Here is an 8,646-nt window from a genome sequence, read left to right as displayed (position 1 = left end):
ACTGCCCTTGCCTCTATTCTCAGACAAACACTAGTATTAAGTGTTTGCTACTGATGGGTCTAGAAAGCATTTGTTAAGTGGAAGATGCCATTTCTGGGGGATTGCTCCCAAGATCCAGTACTTTGGGTTCAAATATCTCCCAGCTTCCTTGGTGAAAATAACACCAAGGCTTCTTTGCAATATGGAAGAAAGGAGTTTTTCACCCCAGATGGGACTTGAACCCACAATCTCTGGCTTAGGAAGCCAATGCCTTATCCATTAGGCCACTGGGGCCCTGAAGAGCAGCAAAAAAAGGGATGGAAATTCCCTCTCAGGATTGCACATTCCTCACATTCATTCAGAAGCCAAATACCCATTTAATGGCCTTACAGAAACGTCTGCATCCCCTGGCAGTGAGGCAACTGGGCAGGTGGCTGACAGAGCTGAGCACCACCTTTCTGCCAGCCATCGTTAGAGAAGAACCCCACCCTAGAGTCACCCCTCCTCCTTCAGCACCTCCACGGCTGTGGCTCTGAGTGGCAGTAGGATGATTAGGGGGCGAATCCGGGGCTGGAAGGGGGGTGAGGTCGGCCTGTAAGGAGGAACCAGGTGGGGCAGACCCAGGGGGAGGCTGTGGGCTGCTGGTCGGTTGTTGGGATCCGAGCTCTAGATCAAAGCTGCACAGTGACCTGACACCCAGGGTTATAAGGCCGACATAGTGACCCCTTACTGGCCTCGGTGACCTCAAACCCTTGTCACTAAGGGCATTGAGGAGTCTCTGTCCCTTAATAACTTCTGGGAGCTCCCAGCAGGCTGCGGGCGCCAGCCGCCTCCTGTCTCACAGGTTAGACTCTTGGCGCTGTGCCAGCCGCCCCCTCGCTTGCAGGCCCAGTGTAAGAAGCAGGAGGCCTGGTGCTGGCAGAAGAGGGTTTTGATTAATCGACCTCTGTGTGCTGGGCACAGGACGCTTCCACTCAGTAGCACAGCTGGGGGGAGCTTCCTCCGGTGGGGGAGTGGAGCAGCCGTTTGTTTTCCTGTTCACACTCCTCTGGGGTGTGAAAATCAGGGAGGGGAGGCAGAAGCCCCACTTCCCTCCCGAAATGACGCCCAGTGGGGGAAGCCAGGACAACAGGGCCGGGGGGGGGCAAGTGGTGGCCAGACTCTCACCGCCAGGGTCTAGTCTAGCTCAGGGTCCAGCTCAACTTCCTCCCCGCGCCACTGGCCCCCAGTCCCCTTCCACCACCAGGTCAACCCGGGCACTAGGGCAGGAACGGGGTGAGGCAGCAAGTCAAGCTGAGCAAGGCAGGCAAAAGTGAGTCTTGTCTTCATGGGCACCTCCCAATGACGTCCTTTTTGTGTGCAACTGCTGCAAAAACCTCCTGGACAGAGAAGCCTCATACACAGAAATCATGTTCAGTTGCATGACAATCTAAAGGTCCCTGGTTCAATCCCAGGCTTTGACAGGTACTTTTATCCCTCTTCGTGCAGGGGCAGCTTGTCCTCTGGAAGCACCTTTACCTGAGGCAAGTACCTGGCTTTGAGCTCCCCAGCAGGACAACAGCGTGGGGGCTTCTGGCCCACCTGCAGGGCTGGCTTCAGGCTTTCTGCCGCCCCAAGCAAAAAAAATTTTTGGCTGCCCCCCACCCCAGCCCTGGGCTCTCACCCCCCTCCCACCTGTGCCCTCCCACACCCTCTGCTGCCCCAGTGCTGGGCTCTCCCCCCCACCCCACCCCCTACTGCCCCGGCCCTGGGCACCCCCCCCACCAGTGCTGAATGCCCGCTCCCCCCTCACCTCCAGCTGGTTGGGCGCTGGCAGGGTCGGGGTAAGCAGTGGGGCTCCTGGGCCGGGCCTCAGCCCACAGTTCCTCCAGCCAGGGCTCCCGCCTCCAGGACCAGCTGGGACCTGGGAGGGCAGAGCCGGGGGACTGTCCCGGCAGGAGGCTGAGGAGCCGGGGCAGGGTAGCTCCAGAGGGAGCACAGCCCCAGAGAGTGGGACACGGGCCCCGCATGGCAGCACCCCGCCCCCTATGACCCCGTTGCTGCTGCTGCTTTTGGCCGCCCTGCTGTGGTGTTGGGGGGCAGCCGCCCTGCAGCACCTGGTGTCCCCTGCTTGGAGCCTGCCCGGACAAGCCACAAGTGTTGGACAGACAAAGCTACACAGGAGCTTTTCAGGGGCAAGACAAAGACGCCACATTTATTATGAGAACAATTTGATTTATGACCAATAACTAATATTTTAATCCTTACACACACACATTATACCTAATACCTATACATACACACACAAACACCCATCAGATGTTCTGCAGCTGCTGCATAGTTACCAGTCCTGAAGATAGCTTGAGTTTGTGACTTGAGTTTGCAGCTTGGGTTCGTAGCTTGTGGCAGTAACTGGCCAGGAAAGCGAGGCACAAGGACGAGCTGGGTCTCTGTTGGGCCTGCACCGATGCCCTTCCATGTTGGCAGCAGAATGTTACCCTCCAAAGTCTCCCATCTCACCTGTCCTTTTTGTTTGAATCCAGAGTCTGTAGGTCTTGCTGTGTCACTGCCTCTGGGTTTGGTGATTGATCACCCGTCAATTGCAGGCGTGACTTTCAGCCCGGGACCTGGCTTTGATCTTCCTTCTATTGCACCTTTTCTTTTTAGGGTGGCCTCTGCTTACTTTGTTAGGGCTCCTGTCTGCATCTTCAGCCGGTGGGGTTTGAACTTTATTTCATCAGGACAGGCTGGGGCTGGAGGTTGATTCCATCATCCATACATACCTCAGTCACACATCTAAACTAAACTAATAAGATTACAGCAGGGTTTGCAAAAATGAAGGTTGGAGGAAGCTATTACAAAATGGAGTGAGCATTTTAAAACGGGGTTTGAATTACAATATGGCAAACAGTGAACAGAAGTTACAATATAGACAAGTGTAGTGAATGGTGAACAGAAGTTACATTGATAAAGTGAACAATTAAAAACAATTTCATTCATCAGTTTTACAGGGGTTGCAGGTCAGGAGTGAGGGTCATCAGTAGAGCTCTCAATCTGGAGGTCAGGACTGGGATAGCAGGGGCTGCGGGTCGGGAGTGAGGGTCACCACCAGCGCAGTGACTGGGAAGCTCAGCGAGGAGCCCAGGGGGCTGCGGGTCAGGAGTGAGGGGCACCAGCAAAGCTGCGAGTCTGGAGGTCAGGACTGGGATAGCAGGGGCTGCGGGTCGGGAGTGAGGGGCACCAGCAGAGCTGTGAGTCTGGAGGTCAGGACTGGGATAGCAGGGCTGCGGGTCGGGAGTGAGGGGCACCAGCAGAGCTGTGAGTCTGGAGGTCAGGACTGGGATAGCAGGGGCTGCGGGTTGGTAGTGAGGGGCACCGCTAGAGCTGGGGGGAACCCAGGGGGCTGCGGGTCGGGAGTGAGGGGCACCAGCAGAGCTGTGAGTCTGGAGGTCAGAACTGGGATAGGACGATGGGCAGAGGGTGATTGGTGGATGGGCCCATCTCTCTGGTCCTCCGGGCCAGGGAAGAATGATGGGGTTGGAGTCTTGTTCTTCACATTCATGGTGCGAGTACAGAAGGTGCTGGAGCTCTGACCAGGGAGGGCATTTGGAACCCATTACCCTGCAGGGAAACATTCAACTGCTGATCTATACTCTCAACAGAGAGTGTCATGTATAGCCCAGAGCAGGAACAGTTTTTAATCTGGGGGTTAGTAAACTTTATCTCTGTACAAACACCACAGCTTAGAAACTCCCCACCCCCACTCTGTGTCACCAGAGCACAACAACAACTCTCCTTGGAGCACACACAGCTCCCCAGCTCCCTGCCCGTCAGTCTCTCCAGCATTGCTCCAATCCCTTAAAGCAGAGTCTCAACCTCAATTTACCTTAGGGCCAGTGCCAGACCTCCAGTCCTCCCAGTGGGCCAATAATGTCACTCATACCGCCCAGAACCCGCCCCCCAAAACTCCACCCTCCACCTGCCTAAGGCTCTGGGAGGGAGTTTGGGTGGGGGGAGGAGGTCTAGGGTGCAGGCCCTGGGCTGGGGATTGGGGTGCAGGCTCTGGGGGGAGTTTGGGTGCAGAAGGGGTGAGAGGTTGGGCTCTGGGAGGGAGTTTCAGTGGGGGAGGGGTTCTGGGGTGCAGGCTCTGGGATGGAGTTTGGGTGCTGGGTGCAGGCTCTGGGCTGGGGCAGGGGGTAGCGGGAACAGGAGGAGGGGTGGGGTGCAGGCTCTGGGTGGGAGACTGGGGCAGGCAGGACGGGGCATGTGGGATGGGGGAGGGGTGCAGGCTGTGGGAGAGAGTTGGGGGCAGGGGTGTGGGGAGGGGGGATCAGGCTCTGGACAGGAGTTTGGGAGTGGGAAGGGGTATGTGAGGAGGGGGTGGGGGTGCAGGCTCTGGGAGGGAGTCCGGGGTGCGGCGCGTACCTGGGGCTCCAAGGCGGGGTGGGCTGGGGGCCTCAGTGTGCTGCTGCCCCCAGACACTGCCCCTGCATCATCTCATTGGCTGCAGGGGCTCGGGCGGGGCAGCACGTGGAGGCACAGACCCACCCTGCCCTGCCATGGAGGGGCCGGCAGCCACTGGAGCGAGCAGACCGATGCTGCTCAGCTCCGCTGCACTGCCGGGGCCCCTGGGGGGTGGGCGGCGCCTGGGGGCAGCCAGTGTGGCCAAGGGAGTGACCTGGTCCCAAAACTGCTGGAGCCCCACGGGCGAGACCTGGGAACCAAGCCTGCCAGCCAGACAAACCCCTTTAAGAGGAGGCGTCCCTCTGCCTGTCAAAAACTGATCTTCCTCCTTCAGTTCAGTGACAGCCTGAATTGTTCCTTATCCCGGCAGAGCCAGAGGACTGAAAGCAGCAACATCAAACCCCTGTGTAGCTCGCAGGAATGGACATAAACACTCCCTGGTATCTGAGGAGATGTTCAGCTTTGCCCTTGGTCAACTACAAGGCTAAAGGGAAAGGAGGTGGTGCCAGGTATAAAGAGTGAAACACGACACATCATAGTTATGCCCATGGCGGCTGCAAAACCTTTTGATGTACTTCTTCTTATCAGCAGTGTATTGTTTTCTCTGGAGTCTAGGCCTTCGCCAAGAAATTTATACCTTGATAAAATAATCGACTGCCCCGGTGAAGGCAATGGACTTGACACCCACTGAGGTGTCCCTACACAGGTACAAGTACTAACAACAGTGGCTGCCTTTTAGCCATAGATTTTAATCAGGCAATAAATTGATACAAACCCCTGTTAAATCATTTCTCAGCCCGAGTCCTTCACCCACATTCCATAGAGCATTGGGCCACCGTGTGGACGTTTCATTTCTGACCTCAGTTTCACACAGAGACAAAATTTCCTTTGCACAGATCCATAAACAGCAAAACCTCCCTGTGTCTCTGGTCTGAGCCAGGGCATTCGATGCCAGTGAACCTTTTTCTCCTGCAATGACGACGGTCAGACAGAGGGGTCATGGCACCTGCATCCCTGCTAGGGAGATATTGGCTCCGCTCTTTCTTTCTGCTGCTGTTGTTAGTCCATCAAACATCAAGGGTGGAATGCAAGGCTGAGTTCACGCACCAGCCCTCTGAAAAATTTCAGTGCCCCAGAGAAATCCTGCCCCCTGCTATTGGAACGATGTGCTGGAGATTTGACTAGGAAAGGGACTGTCTGAATTGTCAGAGACGGGAATGAACAACAATCTACAGCAATGTCGTTCACACAAACACACTCTCATGCTGCTCCAGCCAGAAGGGAAATGGGCAGGAATTCTCGCTGTTCAGCCCAGGACGCACTTACAGTGATGCGCAGCCGTGAGTGTGCTGGGGAAGCTGGTCTGAGCAAACAATTTGAAGTGACAATTCAGTGAGAACAAAATCATCATGCAGTGAAATAGCTGCATGTCAAGTAGTTGTGGCTGAGTGGTTAAGGCGATGGACTAGAAATCCATTGGGGTCTCCCTGCGCAGGTTCGAATCCTGCCAACTACGCAAGCGCTGTTGGTGTTATTATTGTAGTCTTAGTGCCTGAGCATCCATAGTGCGAACTGGAGATAAATCTAGTTTCACTCTGTCTACGCTTAAAATGCTGCTGTGGTGCTGCTATAGCACTTTGGAGTAGACAGTGACTGGAGGAATTTTCCCATCCCTGTAACAGCTGCATGGACAGAACAATTCTTCCTTTTCTTTAGCACTATCTAACCCGGGCTTAGGTCACCTTAACTCTATGGGTTTGTGGGGGGGTCACACCCTGGGAGACGTCGCTTTGCCAGTTCAGTGCCCAGCGTACACCAGCCCTTAGATCCCTCTTGGTATTTCAAAGCAGGCACTGACCTGTGAGAGGAAAACATCAGCTCGCAAACACAGAGACTGAATTCCCCACATTTAATCTCGCTGCACTTTCCAGAAAGTCACAAAATTCAATTCATTCTTGCTAGGACAGAGAAAAAACAAGTGACATTAAGTTTTTGGCTTGGTTAAATAAAATTAAGTGTTTAATCAATATAGTAAAAATCTGTACTGATTCCTCTAACTAACACCACAGTGTGAAATAGGAACAGAGACAAAGCTTGTCAGTGACGACTAATTTCGCAAATGATCTTCCCATTATTAATTTCCACGCTGCCCCCATTGGAGGTCTGGGCACCTCCAGTGTCATTGCTCTGCATTCACCTTCCCTTAGACCTGTTCTCGGACATTTGCCTTCCTCTGCAGCACGGAGGATTCCCTGCACCTTGAGGTCTTTAAGCCACGATTTGAGGACTTCAGTAACTCAGACATAGGGCAGGGGTTTGTTACAGGAGTGGGTGGGTGAGATTCTGTGGCCTGCATTGTGCAGGAGGTCAGACTAGATGATCATAATGGTCCCTTCTGACCTTAAGTCTATGAATCTATGAATCTTTTCCCAAATTTGGAAAATTGTGCAGGTCAGAATGTGAATAGTGACCTCGTCTCCTTCCTGCACCTGCTCTACATTGCTCCATAGCAGCTTCTCCCCCTGCAGAGTCACCCCAGCCCTGCAGTGCAGCCGCCCAGGGGTCAGCAGGGGCCCCTGGCAAGGACAGTGGGTGCAGCTAACAGCCCGGTGTGCCTGGCCGTGAGGCAGCTGTAATCAAGCACCCCACCCAGAAGTACAGAGACTGAATTCCCAACTTTAACATCATGACCCCCTGTAGAAAGCCGCATGTGTCAGTTGTAGTTTCACAGGGAGATGCAAAAATCAAGTGACACCAATTTTCAAGTTGAGTAAATAAAGTTGAGGAGATAGTTATTAACCTCACAAAAATACACTAAAGATCCCTCAACATAACACCTGAAGGTGAAATATGAACAGAGACAAACCTTGTCAGCAAAGGCTCATTTCCCAAATGATCCTCAAAATGTTACTAATTCCCACCCCTCCTCCACAGGAGCTCTGTGCAGTGTCACTGTTCTGCAGGCAGCTTCCCATTCAATGCTGTTGTGGGACATTCCCAGGCCTGGAAATGTACCAAGGACAGAATTTGAAGAGCAAACCTGTCTCCCCGCACCAGGTGGGATTTGAGTGTTTTGTCCCTGTCACTTAGTGTTTGTCAATAGTACAGACGCCATGGGCAGGACTCCAGGCTCTGCTTGAGGGATCCTGGCACAGGGGCTGGTGGGGGAGAAAGGATTGTAGATTCTCACCTGTGCTCTGGAGAGGAGGTAATAAGTGAAGGGGCATTTTTAACTCCTCCCCTCCTCAGGGCTGGAATTCTACATTCCACAGGGCCAAACAAGGGGGTGATGCCATTTGGCTAATGAAAACCAGTGCTTTAGGTGAGGCTTGAACTCACAATCTCAGTATAGTTCCTCTCAGCACTGCCCTATAAGTACTGTGTGCTAACCAATTGTGCCGTGGAGAGGTGGCGGCGTCGATATGGAGAGCCCCGGACATCGATCCCGCGCCGTGAGGATGGGTAAGTTATTGATATAAGATACTTCGACTTCAGCTACGTTATTCACGTAGCTGAAGTTGCGTATCTTATATCGATTTTTCCCCTTAGTGTAGACCAGCCCTTAGGCTGGCAATGCAGTTCTATAAACCTAATCCCGGTGTAGATAGTGGCTCAGCTGTCAGAACTTTCTGGAGCTATGAAAGGGGAGGGGCCCAGCCTCTGCAGCAGGAACGTAGGACAGGCGAGTTCACAGAGGGCATTATGGGATACTGGTGGAGGCCAGTTATGGTGATATAATGACCAGCAGCATTTACACTGAAAATTTGTCACTTTAAGTTTGCTGCACAAAGCTCTAGGCCTCTCATCAAGGTGGTTTTATTTTGTCACCAAAACAGGGCAATTTTGTCGCCAGACGTGGTATTGCAGTGTGTGCACCAGCCAAAAACTGCTGACCGAGGGAGCGTTGTGTGTTTTTCACACACCTGAGCAATACAATGATGCTGAAATAACTTTGTAGTGCAGACCTGGCCAAAGATTCACACACACACACACACACACACACACACACACACACACACACACACACACACACACACCTTGCAAGGAAAACCTCACCTGCTCCTCTGCTTTGGATTGCAAAGCTTTTCAGGCCTCACTGGGGATGGCAGGGAATCAGGTGTGGGCAGAGACTGTATTTTAGCCACAGGCAGGCACCATGGCTTAGCTGGCTAAAGCACCTGTCTTGTAAACAGGAGATCCTGGGTTCAACTCCCAGTGGTGCCT

The 8,646-nt window shown here is 53.5% G+C and overlaps 3 non-coding genes across 3 annotated transcripts; 2 read left to right on the top strand and 1 right to left on the bottom strand.

The window, feature by feature from the left end:
- Positions 1 to 200: 200 nt before the first annotated feature.
- On the bottom strand, positions 201 to 273 carry TRNAR-CCU. Its single transcript has one exon. It is a non-coding gene; the product is annotated as a tRNA-Arg (tRNA).
- A 5,583-nt stretch (positions 274 to 5,856) lies between these two features.
- On the top strand, positions 5,857 to 5,938 carry TRNAS-AGA. Its single transcript has one exon. It is a non-coding gene; the product is annotated as a tRNA-Ser (tRNA).
- Positions 5,939 to 8,572: 2,634 nt separating this feature from the next.
- TRNAT-UGU lies at positions 8,573 to 8,646 on the top strand. The gene has a single exon. It is a non-coding gene; the product is annotated as a tRNA-Thr (tRNA).

This window comes from Mauremys reevesii, linkage group 12, assembly GCF_016161935.1.
Source record: "Mauremys reevesii isolate NIE-2019 linkage group 12, ASM1616193v1, whole genome shotgun sequence".
Classification (NCBI taxonomy): Eukaryota; Metazoa; Chordata; order Testudines; family Geoemydidae; genus Mauremys; species Mauremys reevesii.
The sequence above is the reverse complement of the archived record's forward strand: the minus strand, read 5'-3'. Positions and strand labels throughout refer to the sequence as shown.